Here is a 21,805-nt window from a genome sequence, read left to right as displayed (position 1 = left end):
AGAATTTTATTATTAATTTTTAACATATTTAAGTATTGTTTACCACCTTTTGTTATTTACCCGTGCATAGCACGGGTTACCACTAGTTTTATTGCTATGCGATTGTTTCACCCTTTTAGTTAATAGTTATGTGTTAGAGTATGAGGTATTAATTGGGTTTTTATTTCATTCAATTTCTCTGTTTATTTATATATATATATATATATACAAACGGGTGCATTGTTGTCAAATCGCAAATTGAATCCTAAATTGTTTTGCCAAAATTGAGAATAGTGAATAGTATTGAATCGTGAGTCATAAGATTAATTTTATTTAATATAAGATATAATCTTATATATCTATATAAATCATAGTGTTTAAAATGATGTAAAAATAAACATAACTAATTTTTATATACGTATATACTTATAACATCATGTTTATGAATATAACTAATTGTTCTTTTCTATATGTCTTGATAGTTTGGTGAACACCATGTGATTTCATGCATTATGTAAGAGAAAACAAAAATAGAATAGAATTGAATCGTAACAAATCATAGTGAATCGCAAATTGAATTGCACGATTCACTCAATTTCCGATGCAACATCACGATTCGAATTGTTTTTGTTAAAACTCATATTGAATCATATGAATCAAATTGTGAATCGTACGATTCTAACAACCATGCATGTATGTGTGTATATGATAAGTAAAGATCAATATTAGTTATTTTTTTTTTTTTTTTTTGTTGATAAATAACCAAACTTTATAGAAAAGCATCAAGAAGATGCAAAGAATACAAACTAGAAGCCACAAAGGCTTAACAAATCAATAAGCCAAATCCTGCACAAAATCTACAAATGCCAAACATCGGGACCAACCGAACAGGTCAACCAACTATGCAAAACAACAAGAAGTTGGCGTTCCAACCAAGGAACCGAATGAGACACCCCTTGAAAAACACGTCTATTACGTTCCAACCAAACCAACCAAACAATACAATGAGAAGCATGCAACCACGCTTTCCGCCGCCGCCTACTACCAACACGACCCCCCATCCAACTTTGCAAAACCGCCATAACTGAAACTGGTTGCACCCAGGCTAAACCAAAAGTCGCGACCACAAGCATCCATAGACGATGAGTAACTGGACAATGAACGAGCAAATGGGCCACTGACTCCGCTTCACCACAACACATGCGGCACCAATTAACCAATATATGGCCACGGCGAATTAGATTATCCAATGTCAAAATACGCCCCAACATAGCCGTCCACACAAAAAAGGCCACCTTGGATGGCGAACCTGACACCCAGACACATTTCCACGGAAAAACAACAGCCTCCACAGGGGCTAGCACAGCATAGTACGAAGACACAGAAAACTTTCCCTTAGCCCCGAGACAATTCCACACCAAAGAATCCTGCCCAGCCCTCCCAACTCGCAACTCATATAAAAAACCCAGCAACGCCATCAACTGATCCTGTTCCCAATCCTAAATAGCACGGTGCAAGTGCACATTCCAAACAATCGAATCCCCATGGCCACACTTTACATCACCCACCATAACCTCCCTATCAACGGCAAGAGCATAAATCAAAAGGAATTGCATTTCCAATGGAACGTCACCACACCACCTATCCCGCCAAAATCGAATTCTATCTCCCACCCCTACTTGGTACAAAACCCTCATCCAAAACTCCTCCCACCCCAACCAAATCCCTTTCCAAAGACCATGGCCATGCGATTGCCCCACCCTCCCTGAACACCACCCTCCCTGCCCCAACCCAAACTTCGCAACCACCACCTTCCTCCAAAGGCGATCCCTCTCCTCCACAAAACGCCACCACCACTTACCCAACAAAGCCACATTAAACAGGACCAACCTCCGAACCCCTAAACCCCCATGAACCTTGGGACTACAAATCCGATCCCAAGCCACCAAATGATAAGAACCCTCCCCCCTATTTCCCTAGAGGAAATCCCTCTGCAACCGCTCAATCCTTGTTGCTACAGACACCGGAATCACATGAACGGACATAAAAGTAAGTCGGAATGCTGGACAAGACACTTTTAATCAACGTAAGTCTGCCATCTTTAGATAAATACTGTCTTTTCCAGCCTGCCAAGCGCCGCTGAACACGGGCTACCACCCCATCCCAAACCCCCGTTGCCTTGAAAGATGCCCCTAGAGGTAAACCCAGATATGAAACTGGGAGAGGCGCCACCCTACAGCCCATAATAGCTGCCAATACCGAAATCCGAGCCACATCTTCCACTGGAATTAGCTCCGACTTTGCCAAATTCACCTGAAGGTCCGACACTGCCTCAAAACACAACAACACACATCTCAAATGACCAATCTGAGTAACATCCGCAGCGCAAAAAATAAGCGCGTCATCTGCATAAAACAAATGCCAAACCGTCAAAGCTATTGGAGCCCGTCCCACCTCAAGCCCATGCAACAAACCACCTTGTACTACTCTAGATAACAAACGCCCCAACGCCTCCATCACCAAAATGAACAGTAACGGAGATAAAGGATCTCCTTGACGTAAACCTCTATACGAAGGAAAGAATCCAGCTGGAGACCCATTAACCAGAACCGACATTCGCACCGTAGATATACAGAATTGAATTCACCTCCGCCACCTTTCTCCAAAACCCAATCTGTCCAGCATATACAATAAAAATTTCCAATTGACATTATCATATGCCTTTTCGATATCAAGTTTGCAAATAAGCCCTGCTTGGTCCTGGCGAATCCTAGAATCCACACACTCATTCGCCACTAAAACCGCATCTAGAATTTGCCGCCCACCCACAAAAGCATTCTGAGACTCGGAAACCACCCCATCCAACACACTACGCAACCGATTAGCCAACACTTTTGCCAACAACTTGTACACACTGCCCAAAAGACTAATAGGGCGAAAATCCCGAATATCCTCTGCCCCACCCTTCTTGGGAATCAAAGCAATAAATGTGGCATTGAGACTATGCTCAAACTCCCTGGTCTGAAAAAATTGCTCAAACATAGCAATCACATCTGCTTTCACCACCCCCCAACAGTGTTTGAAAAATGCTATCGAAAAGCCATCGAGACCCGGAGCCTTATCACCAGGCATACTCCGCAAAGCCGCAAACACCTCCTCTTCTGCAAAAGACCGTTCAAGCATGCAGCTATCTGCCTCTGAAATAACATCAAACACAATTCCATCCAGACATGGCCTCTACACCTCCTCCTCGTCCCGAAATAGATGCTCATAGAATCCCACAATCACGACCTTAACCTCCTCTGAAGAAGACAACTCCATACCATTTACTCGTAATCTGCCAATCTGATTCACCCGACGATGAGCATTAGCCATACGATGGAAGAATTTGGTATTACGATCCCCATCCTTCAGCCACAAACATCTAGACTTTTGACGAAAGCTAATCTCCTCCATACGTGCAATTTTGCCAAACTCCTTACGAACCCCATTCGGACGAACCAAATCCGCCGCGGATAAGCCCCCCACAGTCTCTATCTAATCCAATTCCTGCAACATAGCTAACACATTGGCCTTCTGAACCGCCAGGTGCCCAAACACCTCCTTATTCCACTGCTTCAAATCAGACTTGAGAAGTTTCAATTTCTGCGCTAAGCGACAACTCGGCAGACCAGACACACGATAACTGTCCCACCAACCCTGCACCCGGTCCTTGAAACCCTCCGACAACAGCCACATATTTTCAAACCGAAACGGCGCGGGACCACTCCTGATACCCCCACTATCCAATAAGACTGGCCAATGATCTGAGACTGGATGTTGCAACCGAAGTTGAGTCACTTGTGAGAAATGCTCCTCCCACTCCCGTCACCAAAAATCTATCTAGCTGAGACATCGCACCACCCCCAGACCAAGTATAACCGCCCCCTTACAGTGGCAAATCCACAAACTCTAGGTCATTAATGAATGAAGAAGAAGCCCGCATAGAAGCCACCACTGAACTTGCTCCCATCTTCTCGTCCACACTCCTAACCACATTAAAGTCTCCACCCACATACCAAGGAACCTCCTATCGAAAAGCAATACACTGTAACTCATTCCAGAAACTAGGCCGCTCCCCTCCACGAACCGGTCCATATACCCCTGTAAAGGCCCAACGGAAATCATCCGCAATACATCGAAATAGACATGATACCGAAAAAGTCCCCACCTCTTCCTCCTCCATTTCCACCACCCTCTTATCCCAACAAAGAAGAACTCCCCCTGCCACCCTTAGAGCAGGTAAATACGTCCAAGCCACATACCGACCACCCCACAACTCTCGAACTAACTCCCCCTCCACACACCCTAACTTGGTCTCCTAGAGACACACCACATCCGCCCTCGCATTTTTTAATACAGATTTTACCAACACCCTTTTCCCTTTATCATTTAACCCACGCACAGTCCAAGACAGAATTTTTAACCGCATTGCAACAACAGCTGATTTGCAAGACTCTTCCTTGCACCCTATCCATCCCCACACTTATGTCGATCATAATTTATGGAACACTTTAGTTTCCGTAATTCTCGGACACTCCGCCCATTCTGCGCCACCGGATCCACCTCTTGCCGAACAGGAGCACCCTCCTTCCGTGTCTCCTCAATTGCAATAAATAAATTCATTGCCTCATCCTCGTGACCCTCAAAAGAAACCCCCAGAAATTGACTAACCTCGTGTATTCGAGAGAGAACCCAATTCGAGACCTCCTCTGTGCTCGGAGACTCTTTTCCTAAAAAATTTGGTGGGTCGTCAGGTTCAGCTGCAGCATCCAGTACCTGTTCCCCATGACACGCCACTTCAGGACACACCACCATAGCTAGCTCATCCACTGAGTCTGCCCAGCGAGCCTCTACCACATCCTCCACTATCTCTCGCTTATCCCGACAGCCGATATCGTCACAGACCCACCCTTACCCAACTGACACCCATCATCGGCTAAACCTTGTGACGACTGTACCTCCACAGACCCACCACCGATAGCCCCCACAGGAAGTCGCGCAACCTCCCCTGACAAGCCCACCTCGCAAACTGGCTTGCTAGGCCCAACCCCAGCACGGAGCGAAGCAAAAACCCGACTGATAGACGGATTAGGTTGCTCAGGTTGGCCTGAAACAAACCCTCGTAGGTTGGGTTAGTTGATATGAGCATCAACCTGCTTCTGGTGGCCCACAACATCCAAGGGGCCCAAAACTAAAGGTGCTTTTGTCTTAACCCACTTATGGGTGCCCATAGGATAAAACCCATCCCTGTTGGCTTTAGCATGGCCCAAAGACGTTGGCCCCAAATTACATCTGAAGCCCAAATATTCCCAAACTGGCCCAAAGGCCTTACCCAAGATGCCCTAAAGTCGCCCCCCCCTCAAATCGGTGCAGATAATCCTTCACCCCCAGTATCTTCGGGAACCTGCGAATCACACTGCGTAAATCACGCCCTGCCTTATCCAGTCGAAGATCGGCATCCGCAACGGCTACCGTCAATGCCGGTTCCGCCGTCAGCCCTGCCTCAACCCAGATCGGTAACGAAAACTTCTATGAGCCCCACCGGATAAGAGCTCGCGGTGGGATATGCGCAGAACTCCTGACACACAGCCGAACGGAACCCAAATCCACCGGTGACTCATCAGCCGCCACAAAGCCGCCACACTGATCTCCGATTTGCCGATAAACCTCCAACCCACGAAGATGGATCGGCAAACCCACCACCTGGACCCAAACTCGTTGTGCTGAAGGTGATGACTTGCCCGAAGCACAAAGGGCCAGAGGATTCCACCAAACCAACTAGAGAACACAACCACCAATGGTCCAACGGCGGAGAAATAGCGTCTCTGCCTCACTACGTGTAGGTAATACAAACAAAAAAGCCTGATTACCCAATGGTCGCACCTCCACCTTGGCCGAGAACTTCCACCACCGTAAGACCCAGTTGAAAATATCCGCAAAGCTGATACCTTTGCCATCCATATCGCGAATTTGACCCACCAGTGAACGATCTAACAAACGAAACCATTCCGCTTCCGCTGACGTATGGACCACCGTGACGCCTCCAGATGCACCCTAAGCGGGCAAAGACATTGGCCCAGATGTGGACAACACCTTCCTTTGCAAACCACTAGGTTGCCACACCCATCCATCCCCTAACCTAAAACCTTCAATGACCAGAGCCACATCCCCCCACCCTCCTCCGAATTCTAACGCCGGAATAAAAATCTGTGCCCTCCGATTCCCTACCGTTACCACAACTTGGAACGAAGACCCATCACCCTTCTCCCCTCGAACCCACAGTGCTACACTACGATTGCCCCCATGAAGGCGACCCAGAAAACGAAAGTTGTCTGGTGCCAATGAAGCCGCTTGCATTTCATAGCCAACTAACACAATGGCCCTTCAGAGCCCCTGTCCCCTTTCCACAATCGAGATACTATGCCGCCCAATCGAATCTACTGACGCTTCTTCAAGTTCGAAGGATCGGCCGCCGAGAAAAAGAATACACCGGCATGGCTCAGCCACCACCGACCTAGGTAACATTATTCTCTCCTAAAATCTCGAAGCAAAACCTGATTAGGCTTGGAAGATGAAAGCTAAAATCCATTGGTACGATTGACATTCATTCAATCATAATTTGTTATGAAGTTTGAAGTTTTCTAAGGAATCCACTATTGGATTGCGATTTCAAGATTTTAGCCTTGAAGTTTATTTATTCAGCTGTTACTTTGGGGCCTATTTAGATAGTATTGGGCCAAATGATCTATTTTGTGTACCAACTTGGTTGAGTTTTAATTAATGAATTTTGGAAGCCTCTTGTGTTAGAGATAAAGCTGAATTTGGATTGGTGTTCTCATAATAATGGCTACCAGATTGATAATAGAATGACTTGTCTATTCTTAAGCTGGAGGCCTGAAGCTAGTTACTTCTGATGAATCAATAAGGTTATGATGAGGCTGATCCATGACAAAGAAAGGGCTATTATAGGCAGGCCTTGTAAGGCTGATTATGTTCCTCTGCAAGGAAGCTTCATGGGGATTTGTAGCAGTCAATATTTATATGTTTCGGTGCAACAACTAAGGAATTCTTAAACCTAGAAGCAAGCAGAAGTTGATATTGCTCTTTTGCTCTGTTGTTTATTTTATTTTCTTTAAGAGACTTCTTATCTCCTTTTTACCTTTCTTTCCTTCAATTTTCTTTTAGATAAATTAGCCACATTACGAAAACCTTGAGCAGGCTGCATGTACTTACTAGCAGTGAGGAAAGATAGGGTGTTATGATTGAAAAATCACTGCTTCTTAAGGAAAAAAGACTTGGAAAGGCGCTAAACGATGAATTTGGTATTAGAATCTAAATGGATTTTTGGTATTACATATCAAAGATACCAGATTAGTTGTGTAAACTTCTATTGACAAAGTACGAAATAGATGGAGGCATAATACACATGCAAAAATGGAAATATGTTTCAATAAGTACCGGTGAGTATGGATATAATATAATTTTACGAGTGTATCACCTTGACAAAGTTTTAATATTTTATTTTGGAATTATTTTATATTTATTGGGTTTCATTATTTAGTTAGGATTTAATTATTATTTTTTTTTTGGGGGGGGGGTTTCATTATTTAGTTTGGATTTAATTATTATAATTTTTTTTAATAACTTTTATCAGGATTTTCCAACATGCCTATGAATAAGCCTATATGTAATAGGTTTTGTAGACTTGGTTTGGATATTAATTAATTGAAAATTGATTTGTGAAATTGGTTCCTCCCCTTTTTTCTCTGTCTGCTTCCTGCTTCTCTATATTTCTTCTTCTCCTTTACTTTTCTTCTAGTGCTACATCACATCATAGTTGTCAAATCGTGAATTAAAATGACCTTGTACCGTCGAATCGAATCGAATCGAATCGTATCGTGGATCGTAAAGATTTGATCACTTTTTATAAATTACTTAGAAAAATATATCTACACACTTATATGTTAAATATATCTTATAAATATAAAATATTTAGACTTAAATTAATGAACATGGTGTTTTGAATGATAAACACGTGGTCTAATAGGTAAGAAGTTAACACAGGTTTCCATGTAAGATCACCATCGTACTTTTTTCCTTTTTTTAGATATTGTTTATCAACCATTCTTAATAAAAAAAAAAAAGTAAACAAAGGCAAACTCGCAATTTCTAAATAATAATAACTTAAAACACTATATTGATATTTCATAAGCGTATATCCTTATTTTCTACTTCAATGTTATCTCACCCATATAATATTGAAGCACATTTCTTTCAATAAAATAGCAATAGATAATTCATATTGCAAGTTACTTCTTTTTTTTCTTTTGATCAGCAACAAACAAGAATTTATTAAGGCACAAAGCCAAAGAGAGGAGGATGAGGCATCCTTAGAAAATACACTATAATTTCTTTTAATAAAAAAAAAATGAGAAGAAAGGTTAAAAACATATTGTGTCTGACTCACTCAATTTGATTTGATCCCATTGAAAACTCCGTCATTTCTAAAATAACAACAAATCATGTATATATGTTAGTTATTTTTGTACTAAACGCTATTAGAAGTTGTATTATGCCATTTTAACTTTAAAAAATTTAAAAAAAAATTAGAGAAAAAAGGAATCAAAATATGACAGTCATGATAGTTTTAAGAATTGCATCAATCGTAAAAATTGAATCAAATCATGAATCAATAGTGAATTGTGTGATTCACGAGAGATTCACATCAAAATAGACTCATTCATAGATCTGTATCGATTTTGCAAAAAAATGCAGATAAAATCGTGAATCGTAAAATTCTCATAGCAAAGCATCACATGTTGATGTTGACAAGGCAACTTCATGACAATTAGCTTTAAGGAAGATTGTCTGTGGTGATCATGGTGAGGGTTCTCTCAAGTATTGATTATTTTGTCCACTTGTTATTGCAAACGATGAAGTGGTTTATGTGGCTCATTTCAAACCCAAGGCCTGATTTCTTACCTTTGGAATCTAAGCTTTAGCAGAAATTTAGGTTGTGTTTGGTTGGAGGATTTGATGAGAGAAATGGAAAGAGAAACGGAAAGGGAAATAGAAAGAAAAAGAGAGAGAATTGATAAGACTTAAATTCCAAGCTATGTTTGGTTGAATTGGGAATTTGAGAAAAAAGAGGCTAAGTGAACCAAAAGACAAAAAAGTGGGATTGCATTTCCCCCTCGTTTCATTTTCCCTGTGTTTTCCATGATAACCAAACAAAAAGTGGGATTGTATTTCCTTTTCTCTTTCTATTTCTCTCATTAAATCCTCCAAACAAACACAATCTTAGGGGTCATTTGCCAATAGGCTAATTTAGCCAATAGGTCAAAAAGTCACTTAAAAAAAAAGCCAAAAAATCAAAAGGCCATACAAAAAAAGCACGTTTTTTCATAAAAAGCCATTTCCAAACACTTCATTTTTTTTCACCCATATTTTAGCCAAAGAGCCACAAAAAAAACCACTTTCCAAACAAATTGAATATTGTGATGTCATTGATATTTCTTCATTTTTAGATCTCTCCCCCCCCCCCCCCCCCCCCCCCCCCCTTTAAAGTTTTGGCTAGTAAATTTACTTGGATAGAAGATGGTGGTTGTTGGATACAAATAGCCTTTCTCTGCAACGAGCGAGAGCTTGGACCTTGAAATTTTAATGAGTAACATTTACCCAAATGAATGATGTTATGATATCTAGGGAAATGAACTAGTTGCCCATGTGTCATGAAAAACAAAATGGACACATTTTAAATGATCATTGCTAATATATATATATATATATATATATCAGTGACTGGTTGATATTACCATTGATCTGGAATCACAGTTTCTGATATTTTGATAGAGAATTGTTTACAAGTAAGAAAAATAAATTCAAAAGAATAGAACATATGCTGATATCAATACGTTGATCCTTTAGTTATTTCTCAATTTTGATTGAATTTTGTTCTCTTACAGCTACAAGTTAACCGCAGTGACTATGACAATGTCATTGGTGCCTTGCCATATCTGAAGGTAAATCGTCAAAGTTAGAGGTGATGTTTCAATTGTTTTGGAAGATGATTTCACCCTTTTTGTGTAAACTATAAAGGAATCTATTAATGGTTCAAGTTCTCCTAATCAACTTGTGTAATGAAATTTTTTAACCTTGAAGTTCAAATTCAATTTTATTGAGTAAACGGAAATGCAGTCATAGGATGGACACAACACGCACAATATGATGAAGTTGGTTTTCATGGGGATTGAGTTTTGCACAGCTTTCTTCCTTGCAGCTTTCAAGCACTGGTGACTTTAGCTTTCTTGGCACTGCATTCGGGTGTTTTTATTTATTTATTGTGTAGCATGCCAAGACTAGTTAACAGATAGTTGTATTAAATTAAAGGGTCTACTTAAATTTGCATCAATATCGGTTTCAGTTAACTGATGTTTATTTTTTTTATCAACCATTAGCAAGTAAGTAGACCATCGATAATTGGTATTTGTGGGCAAAAGTTTGATGGCTCTTTAAACCACTGCTATGTGGTATCAACTGTTAGGTTTTATCTATAATGAGTTTGCTTGATTAACCATTTCCTCTCTGTAGAGGCCTAAATTTGAAATATTTGTTATCCTTGCACAACTCCATGGTCATGAATGTCTATCCCATCTTCTTTTGCCTCGTGATCTTGCATCATATTTCTCAAACATTTTATTTTTATTTTTGCAATTTTTCTTTTGGAAAAATTACGACCATAGTTCTTGTAGTTTTTCTTTTGTGTCAATTTAGTTTTTGTAGTTCTAATTACATCAATTTTACCTTTGAATTTTTCACATTTTGTCAATTTAGTCCAATTGATAATGGCTCTTCATAAACTACACTAAAACCAAAGAACAAACTAGTCTATTCACTCTCTTAAAAGTGATTTGAGGTGTTGGCATCCAATTTAAAAGGTTGCATTCTCTTTTGAATGCACTATTTCTGCCTTGATTTCTGTTCAATTTCTTGACGGATGTTATCAATCGGACTAAATTAACACAATGTGAAAAATGTGAAAAATTAAAGAGTGAAATTGCTATAATTGGAACTACATAGATCAAATCGACACAAGAGGTGAATTACAGAGGGTACATGTATAATTTTTCTGTTTTATACGTCTCTGGGGATTGTATGCTTTTTTCACCATGTAAAAATATGTTCTATGCCATGTGGTAGTTCATTCTTGCAAAAAAATTACGTTAATCGGATATCTATAGTTCCTTGATCGGAAAATATTTTTGTCAACGGTAAATATGATTTTTAAAATAAATTGTTAATAAAAATGTATTCCGATCGAGGGACTATTGATATCCGATTAATGTGATTTTTTGCAGGGATAAATTACTGGACGAGTTTTACATATTGAACGGTTCAGATTATTGAAACGGGACTCGTGGTGGGCTCTATGGATCCAACAATAGTGGACTGGAGAAATGCCCATCCCTTTCTCTTGTTGTAAGGTCTCTCCTAAATGGCCATTCTGTGATGATGTTAGGTTCATTACCTCCTAACATGTTTGCCATGGTCAATTGCAACTTCTTTTTACAACACAGTTAATAATCTAACCTTGGGGAGGGGGAGGGGGAGGGGGAGGGGGAGGTGAGACTCGAAACCCAGACTTGGGGTCTAGTAAAATGGGCCCTTACCACTTGGGCTACCCTTTTTGTCTCAACTGCAAAATGTCGTTGACAGCAAGGCAGGCAAGTGGTATTACAAAGAACTGAAGAAACTTTTGAGTTTTATATAAATGGGTTGCATAGTGCTCGTATTAAATTCCTATTAATAGTGAGAGATCTAATCACACATGCATGCTATTTTCTCCTATACTTTTCAGAAAAATGTTTCTTAATTGAGGATTACAATAATCTATTTACCCTAATCTCTTCTTGTTAAATATCCATCTTAGCATAAATTATCTGTATATTTCATGGGTCATTATTGGGTAATTTTATTTTCACAAACTAATTTCTATCCGTTCATAAACTTAATGAAGAATTTTCTTAATATACTTTCATCCTGGAATAAAAATATCTAGGACAAAAGTATCATGATATCCATAACTTGTTGCACCCAAATCCCAATTCTAAGACACCACAACTATCCTCCATCACTTGTGTCACTTCTCTCTTCTGCCATCTCTTGTTGTCTCTTTTTTTTTTTGCCTGTGACCACCTTCCGATATGAGTCATACAATCTTACAAGTCTCTCGCCGCGAACCACTCACTTTCGAGTTGATTGTGGAGGTTTATGATGGAAAGGGGATGAGCTGATAGAGTGGTGGAAACGGCCGTGAATGATGAGTTGGTGGATGAAACAAAATTTTGAGCTTTGAAATTGAAGGTGAGAGTATTATTAGAATAAATGGATGTGTACTGAGAATTTTTTTATTTTTTTGCTGTGTATTGAAAAAGTGTGCATTGAGTTGAATCGGTGTAAATAGAATTACCCTTTATTATTGTTCTACTGAATTCATCTTTTCAACCAATTCTTAAAGAAATCGCATACAATTTGATTTTGATCCATACTTTTAATGGTGGCTATTAGCATATAAGAAAACGAACGCAAAAAATTTGATCAAAACAATGCATCTATAGTTCTCATTTGGGATGAGCTAATTTAACCTAGTTCAAAAAATTTTGTTTGGGATAAATTTTTATTTTTTTAGTATTTGATGGTTGTGAGAAAAAAAGTGAAATGATTATAATTTAGATTACTAAATTAGCTTGTTTTGTCTTTATTAATTAATTTAACCAAAATAGTTCATGCCAAACGAGGCTATAATATATGTACATGACTAAGTTTTATGAAAGTGCGTTCAGAATTTTTTTTTTTTTTTTGGTGTGCTATTATCCACCGAAATTAACAATTATTTTGTTGCTTTCCTCCATTAAAAAAATATGATATTGTATGCATAGTTATTTTTAGGGTAAATTACAAACACACCCTTGAAGTTTACTTAAATTACAAATTACTCCCTATGGTTTTAGAAATTACATTATACCCTTAAGATTTCTAATTTCATAACAAATATGTCCTTTTATTAATAAATTATAAAATTAATTAACAATTTTTAATAATGTTAAAATTTTATTTCAATTAATAATTCAGATAATTTTATTATTGCATAGGGGAACGGTTATAAATTTCACTTTTTTAATTAATTCTGTTAAATAAAAAATTCTGACAATGAGGTATTTGTAATTTTTAAATTACAGGAGGTAATTCGTATTTTAAGCAAACCTCAGGGAATGTATTTATAATTTACCCTTATTTTTAATTAACGTGCTAAAAAAATGTTATTCAACAACCATCCTACTAATTGATTCCTCAAATATTAAAAAATTAGGGCTTGTTTAATCCCTCACTGATCACCACATTCGACCACCTTTACCTTAGACAACTACTATTGATGACCTCCTCTAAAAACCACCTACCTCTTGTTGTTGATAGCCAATTTCGACCCATAGAAATCACCTCCTGCTAAACGCTAGACGTTACTATTTCTTGTCGAAAATCACCTTCAGTCACCACTTCTGGCATCAAACAACTACCTTTGGCCACCATCTTTGATCGTCGGTAACTACTTTCAGCCACTACTTCCAACATCACTAACTACTTTCCACAAGTGGCAACTACCATTTACAGATAACCACAACCACCTCTTGCCAAAAATTACCTCCAGTCATTACCTTCTGTGGCTTACAACAACATTCAATCACCATTGGTGGACAACTACCTCTAGTCACAATCTCTAACCATCAACTCAAAACAATTTTTTGAAATAGACATGTATATCAAATATGTTTTTGATTTTTGTTTTACCAAAATAAATGAACAAATTTAATATTTTAAGAACCCAAGCAGTTGCTTTTATAAAGACTAGGAGTGCTTCAAATATTCAACATTTAGGTATAGCTAATTACAAATGATCCATGGGAATATTTGACTTAGATAGTTAGAGAATAAGGAGAAGGATAATTCGGTAGCTAAATCAGTTTCTTTTTCATGTACTATGTGGCATTGTATATTCTTCAATTTTCAAGATCCAACGTGAGTGTTTGTTTTATAGAATATGATAGATGTTGACAAATGAGGTTCATGCATACATAAAAGAAGAAAGGAAAAAAAAGGCATAAAGCAGAGTTTTTTTAAAATTCAAAATAAATAGAAGTTACAGTTAATCTCAAAAAAAGAGCCCCTTGACATCAAGAACAGTAAGTACATTAGGAGGGCTTCTTGATAATTACAAACACTAATAAGAAAGATGCTTCTTTTGCTAAAAAGTTCACAGCTTGATTTGCTTTCCTACAAACAAAACAGAAAATTGTTTACTCTTTTATTTTGTTTTACTTTTTTTTTTCCCCTTAATATTTTTCTATTACCTCACATATTTTAGAACCAACGGTCAAATTCAGGCTTTGATATAAAATCATCTCCCATGGTTATAGGCAAAATGACATTATCAAAGTCAAATTGTGCAATGTCAAACAATGCCAAATGCTTTTGTTTTTGGGTACAGCCATTATATGATTGGGGAAACTATAATTGAGCCAATATTTCCAAAAAAAAAATAAAAATAAAATAATTAATGATAAATTTTATAAACTTTAATAATTGAAATTATAAATTTTTCCATTACTTTGTAATATTTTTTTTTTTTGGTCTTCCAACTGCTTCACAATTTCTCCTATATGATTCAATATTTGTGAGATAATGCCATTATGTGTGTCTAATTGTATGTAATTACAATGCCTAAAACTGCCATTTTGGATTATAAAATTCTGAACCAAGCACTTGTTGAAATCGACGAATTGATATTCGGGTTGTCAGATCGGATGTGGTCAGTTTAGGCAGACTTATAAGAATCCCGGTTTTCCCTTCCTTAGAATATGGTATTCCGGACTTGGTTCCATGGACTTGTTGTTGTCTCATTCCCATTTCTAGCCTTTACTTTTTGTATTTGAGTCTTGGGTTGTGTTGGGCAGGTTTGAAACAGGTTGGTTGTACTTAGAAACCAAAAGTTAATGCCTAGATTTTGGCCTTCACGCTCGAGCGGGCCCTCCGTTGTAGCTTCTCCGCTCGAGCTGGAGTTTTGACGCTCGAGCGTAATTTTCCATCTCCTAGTACTTTTCTCTGCAGGTCTTCGTACGCTCGAGCGAGAGTTTCGAAGCTCAAGCACGACTTCTTTGATTTTGTCCCTTCGCTCGAGCGGGGAGTTTGACGCTCGAGCGGAGACCCTGTCTGCAAAACTTCTGGAAGTGTGCAATCTGCGCACGAGCGGCGCTTTTCACGCTCGAGCGTGAGTTTGTGTCTGATCCTCGAGCAGGGCTTTCCACGCTCAAGCGGGGATACGATTACATCAGTCCGAGATTTCACTTTTTGGATCACTTTTTGACCTACTTTCTCTCTCTTAACTTTAAAAGAAACCGCCATTTGAGAGTTTCTCTCTCTACTCTTACCTTCTCTCTAAGATTTGATCTACTCCCAGTCGTCTTCTAACCTAGCTCCTTTGGAAGAAAGATAGAGCTTCGCGAGGGCTCTCTTTTAATTTGAAAAAGAGAGGATTTAGAGCACTTTGGGTTTTGGTCATCTTCTGCTTTGGACTTCTATTTTCGAGGTAGGGATACCCTACTCCATTCTATAGGTCTTGTCATAAGTTTTAGTTACTTTGATATGTTGGTATTGTTGGGTAAGTTTTGGGAAAGGTAGGGTTTGATTTTGTAAATTGGGAAAAAGGGGGTTTTTATATATTAAACTCCATGTGTTTGTAAGGCTTGAAAAATGGCATTTATAGTGTCACATTGAGAAAATTGAACCTTAGGGTTGATTTTGAGGAAAGGGGGAAAAGCCCTAATCGTTGAAATAAATTAATTTGTATAATTAATTTTGGAAAAAGTGTGGAATTAAGTTTAATTCATGAAATTGGGGAATTATGAGATTGAATGGTGTAGTTTGATAATTTAATCACTCACCTATGAAAATGTTGAGATTATATCTGTTGATACATTTATTTCCTGTTTAGAAATAACTATTTTGGGCTATCGGTGGAGGATAGTCGTGATTGTTGTAGACATTGCATGCTGATTAGGGAAAATTGAAACTAATCGTATTGAATAAGTCATTGAATATGACGGTTGAATTAATACAACAAATACGTGTATTGATTGAAAAGTGTATATGACAAGTGTTAAATACATTATATATGCATCTTGTTTGGGAGGAGATAGGGGATGTACTCCATGGTTTGAGGGAAAATAGGGGATGGACTCTCAAACCTGTTTGGGAGGAGAAAGGGGATGGACTCCATTAGTACAGCAAAAATGTGTACTTATTGGTTTATGGAAGTGTTTTAGTATGAGCCTTAGCCTCATTTGAATTGTTGAAATTGGAAGTAATATTAATATGAGATGTAGTCTCATTTTATTGTTTGGCCAGGTTCTGAGCCATGTTTGTATAATTGAAAGTTGGTTAAATAATGGAAAGTGAAACATATCATGGACATAATGGTTATGAAACTGTAATGGGATGTAATTGATTTTTGTGTTAACCATCTATCGAATAATATTACTTTAGTCAATTCTTATATTTGGTTTAGTGTATTTCTGCTGAGCTGTGGCTCATCCTATATGGGAACTTCATTTTCAGGTTCAGGTGATATGCTACCTCCAAGGATTTAGCTAGGGAGGATTTTGGAGTTGAAGACTCTTCTTTTTAGTTATTTCGTTATTTTGATGTTACTTGTAATTTCAAGCCACGGGCTTAACATGTAGATGAGGTAGAACTCTGTTTTTGTGTCCAAGTGTTGGCTTGGAAAACTGTAAGTCCGTAGGGCATTTACTTTCGTTTACATATAATGTCTTAATAAGAATACTCTGATGAATGGAATAAAGTTTATTTTTCTTACGTTAATATTGTATGTATTACGGGTTTATTTTGAGGGCGTTACAACTTGGCATTAGAGTGTACCAGGTTTGAATACTTTGGGTACGTGGGAAATGATTAGTATCACAATGGGTTCGTCTCGTTTGATAGAGACTTAACTGTACTATTATATGCTTATATGATAACATGTTTATGTGGCTATGTGGGTATGGAATGTAGTTTCTAGGATGTTGATTGGATCCTTGAGTTTCTATGAGTCTTGTTGGAAAAGCACTTGATCAATGCTATTTCCAACCGGAACTCTAGCAACGCCTCGGGACTGTCATTATCCAGGAATGAAATTCGTAGGTGCTTATGTGATTATATGCTTACGTGGAGTGAATTATTGTTGTCCAATGCTTTAGGACGTGAGTGTTTAGAGTTTCGGCACATCTGTTAATGTGCTAACGTCTTTGTTACTTTTATTAGGATGTCAGGACGAAGACGAGGACGAGGACGTGGTAGGCGTGGTAGGCAGGAGATGCCTATACCGGATGAGATTCCGGGGCAGTAGGAGGGTATTGGCCAGGTCAATGTGGCCGAGCCAGTAGGTCAGCAACCTATGGGCGCCTTAGCCTGCGAGATAGCAGGAGTATTCAGGGAGTCTGTGGGCATTCTCAGAGCTGAGAATCAAGCCCAAGTTCATGTTACTGATGCAGGATCTGCTTTTCTGAAGAGGGAGTTCTTCCGGTCTAACTCGGACGAGTTTGTGGGTGATCCAAAAGAGCCGCTTAAGGCAGATGAATGGCTCGAACAGACAACGAAGACGTTTGAGATGCTTGGCATCGAGGACGGAATTTTGAAGGTGACCTTGGCATCTTTCCAATTAAAGGGGGATGCGGGTCAATGGTGGAAATTCACAAGGGGCCGTATAGGAGGGACTTAGGAGGCCTTCGTAGATGCTTTTCAGGAGAAGTTCCTGTCTCTTGCTGTCAGGGAGAGGTTGAGGGAGCAGTTTTGCCAACTTAAGCAGCTGAGTTCTTCAGTGGCCGAGTTTGAGGCCGCATTTACCAGCTTATCCAGGTTTGCACCTGAGCTTGTGGCGTCTGAGGAACGCAATTGTCTGGAGTTTGAGAAGAAGTTGAGGCATGGCCTCAAGATGAGAGTTGGGGGTTCTATGACCCGGGACTATAGGCGCCTTGTGGATGTTGCGGCCCATATGGAGATCATGATGCAGGAGGAGGAGGAGAGACAGAGAGGCTCCAAGAGGAGCCAGGATGGCCAGAGTGATGGTAGGAGACAGAGGGGTTTTAACCCTCAACAGTCTCAGGGTGGTTTTGCTAGATCGACCTTTCCAGTGCCGAGTGCAGGTTTTGGGAAAGGCAGTCAGGGTGACATTACCTATTTCAAATGTGGTCAACTGGGCCACAAGTCTTCTGTTTGCCCACAGAATGGAGGAGGGCAGAGAGCAGCTTCATCTTCGGCTTGATCCTAGAGCCAGAGTCAGGGCAGGAGCCAACCGCTTTCTTGTTACCAGTGTGGTTAGGCGGGGCAGCTGAAGAGGTTTTGCCCGTAGTTGGGTGGCACATCTGGTGTATTTGGTTTGAGGCAGACGCAGAGTCATCAGCCAGCTCAGTCGGTTCAGGCCTCGAGGGCCAATCAGGGAGCTTCATCGTCCTAGTCTGTAGTAGTCTTATGCTCTTAGGGGTGAGCAGGTAGATCAGAGACCATCAGGGCGCGTGTATGCTGCTACCGCGCAGGATCTAGTACCTGCTCCATCTGTCGTGAGAGGTACCTTCTTGTTTTGCAACTCAGTTGCTAGTGTATTGATTGATACGGGTGCATCCCATTCCTTTATATCTGCTGTATTTGCATCTGTCTTGGGTTTGGAGTTGGCACAGTTAGCATCTCCTATATATGTTGTATCACCTGTTGAGGGTGAATTGATTTTGAAACAAGGGCGTCGGGGTTGTGATATAGAGGTCGCCGATCGTCAGCTTCCGTTTCCTTTTGTAGTTATGCCCATGTCGGGTTTCGATGTTATTTTGGGTATGGATTGGCTATCGTCATACCAGGCTGTTATTGATTGTTACCGCCAGAGGGTCACTGTATGTACCTTGAGCGGGGATTGTTTCTATTTCTTAGGGAATCGGGTTGGTAGTGTCTTGCCACCGGTGTATGATCCGCAAGGACAGAGTGAGCTTAGTGGTCTTCTTACTAGCTTTATGAGTAGTGAGTGCGAGGAGACCCAGACCGTATTACCGAAGTTGGTTTGTGAGTATTCAGACGTCTTTCTCGAGGATCTTGTCGGTTTGCCACCCCATCGAGAGATCGAGTTCTTTATTGACCTAGTGTCTGGCACGGCACTGATTTCTATGGAACCTTATCGTTTTGTCCCAGTCGAGTTGAGTGAGTTGAAGATTCAACTCCAGGAGTTGCTAGATAAGGGCTACATTCACCCTAGTGTTTCACCATAGGGAGCACCGACCCTCTTTGCTAAGAAGAAAGATGGTGACTTGAGACTTTGTATCGATTACCGAAAATTAAATCGGGCTACAGTTAAGAATAAATACCCTATGCCTCGTATAGATGATATGTTTGATCAGTTGAAGGGTTCCCGTTGTTTCTCTAAGATAGACTTGAGATCGGGTTACCACCAGTGGCAGGTTAGGGAGGAGGATATCCCGAAGACGGCATTCCGTACGCAGTATGGCCATTATGAGTTTCTGGTGATGCCTTTTGGGCTCACCAATGCACCGACAGTGTTTATGGATTTGATGAACCGGATCTTCCAGGAATTCTTGGATCGTTTTGTAGTCGTCTTCGTGGACGACATTCTGATTTATTCACCTTCTGAGGAGGAGCACGAGGAACACTTGAGGGTGGTGCTTAAGTTGCTAAGAGCCCATAAGCTATATGCTAAGTTTGGGAAGTGTGAGTTCTGGCTAGGAGAAGTCAAGTTCTTAGGCCATGTGGTCTCTGGGGAAGGGGTGTCAGTTGATACATCCAAGATTGAGGCAGTGCAAGATTGGGCACAGCCTAAGAGTGTTTTTGAGATCCGCAGTTTCTGGAATTAGCTGGGTATTACCGCAGGTTTGTGAAAGATTTCTCCAGGCTAGCTTCACCGTTGACTAGATTGACCCGGAAAGGGGTCAAGTTTGTATGGAGTGAGACTTGTGAAAAGTCGTTTCAAGAGCTGAAAGTTAGATTGACCACGGCTCCAGTTTTGATTATTCCGGAGAGAGGTTTGGGTTATGCTATTTACTGTGATGCCTCATGAGAGGGTTTGGGTTGTGTGTTGATGCAAGAGGGAAAAGTGGTTGCCTATGGTTCACGTCAGTTGAAAATACACGAGAAGAACTACCCTACACATGACCTAGAGTTAGTATCTGTGATCTTTGCCCTGAAGATTTGGAGGCATACCTTTATGGTGAGAGGTTCGAGGTATTCTCATATCATAAGAGTCTGAAATATCTGTTTACACAGAAAGACTTGAACATGAGGCAGAGGAGGTGGATGGAATTTATTGAGGATTACGACTTTGAGTTGCACTATCATCCGGGGAAGGCCAATGTTGTGGCCGATGCCCTTAGTAAAAAATCCATTAGTGATGTAGCTTGTATAGCTATCCAGGAGTGGGAGATGTTGGGTGCACTTGGCGAGTTTGACTTGTCTTTGGGCGAATCCATTGAGGCTGCGGCCTTGTTTTCTGTTGTTGCGCAGCCTACACTTGTAACTAGAGTGTTAGAGGCACAGAGAGGTGACCTTGAGGTAGAATCCCTCCGAGAGAAGATCTCTAATGGGAAGGTTGAGAAGGGTTTGACTGTGTATCCTGACCTGAGTGTGAGATATCGAGACCGATTGTTTGTGCCGGAGGCTTGCCGAAAGGAGGTACTCCGAGAGTTTCACCATTCACGTCTTGCAGTGCACCCGGGAGGCACCAAGATGTATCGTGATCTGGGTCGCCAGTTTTGGTGGCAGGGTATGAAGAGAGATGTGGCAGTTTTCGTATCGAAGGGTCTTACTTGTCAGCAAGTGAAGGCCGAACATTAGAGGCCAGCAGGTTTGTTGCAACCCTTGCCTATTGCCGAGTGGAAGTGTGAGCATGTCACTATGGACTTCGTTGTAGGTCTTTCGAGGACTCAATAGGGTAGTGATGCTATTTGGGTGGTTGTAGACCGGTTGACTAAGTCAGCGCATTTTATCCCTATGTGTGTGAGAGATTCGGTAGATCACCTAGCCGATTTGTATATTCGGGACATAGTGAGGTTGCACGGGGTCCCAGTGACGATTGTCTCAGATAGAGATCCTCGTTTTATTGCCAGGTTATGGCAGAGTTTGCAGAATGCCTTGGGCGCTAAGTTGACCTTTAGCACGGCTTATCATCCTTAGACTGACGGGCAGTTCGAGCGTACTATTTAGATCCTTGAGGATATGTTTCGAGGTTGTGTCCTTGACTTTAGTGGGTCGTGGGAGAGGCACTTGCCTTTGGTGGAGTTTGCCTACAATAACAGTTTCCAGTCGAGTATCGGTATGGCACCGTTTGAGGCCTTGTATGGCCGATCTTGTAGGTCTCTAGTTTGTTGAGCCGAAGTGGGTGATGCACCTTTGTTGGGCTCGGAGTTGGTTCGGGAAACAACGGAGAAGGTTGAGCTTATCCATAGGAGGCTTGTTACTGCCCAGAGTCGTCAAAAGAGTTATGCCGACCGTAGGAGGAGACTGTTGATATTTGAGGTGGGTGATCATGTTTTTCTGAAAATATCACCTAGGCGAGGATTGATGAGGTTTGGGAAGAGTGGGAAGTTATCCTCTCGATTTATTGGTCCCTTTGAAATCCTTGAGAGGATTGGGGAGGTCGCGTACCGCTTGGCTTTGCCGCCACAGTTGTCGGGGTACATGA

The 21,805-nt window shown here is 40.4% G+C and overlaps 1 pseudogene across 1 annotated transcript in view; it reads left to right on the top strand.

Moving 5' to 3' along the window:
• LOC145814476 (large ribosomal subunit protein bL35c-like) overlaps positions 1 to 10,255 on the top strand; it is a 28,873-nt pseudogene extending 18,618 nt beyond the window's left edge. The window contains exon 4 of the transcript XR_014357828.1: positions 9,987 to 10,255. The product of XR_014357828.1 is annotated as a large ribosomal subunit protein bL35c-like (transcript). The remainder of the gene's footprint in view (positions 1 to 9,986) is intronic.
• Positions 10,256 to 21,805: the final 11,550 nt, after the last annotated feature.

This window comes from Camellia sinensis, unplaced genomic scaffold (genome assembly GCF_055761805.1).
Source record: "Camellia sinensis isolate YWXY unplaced genomic scaffold, ASM5576180v1 Unanchor10, whole genome shotgun sequence".
Lineage (NCBI taxonomy): Eukaryota > Viridiplantae > Streptophyta > Magnoliopsida > Ericales > Theaceae > Camellia > Camellia sinensis.
This window is presented reverse-complemented; position numbering and strand designations above follow the sequence as displayed.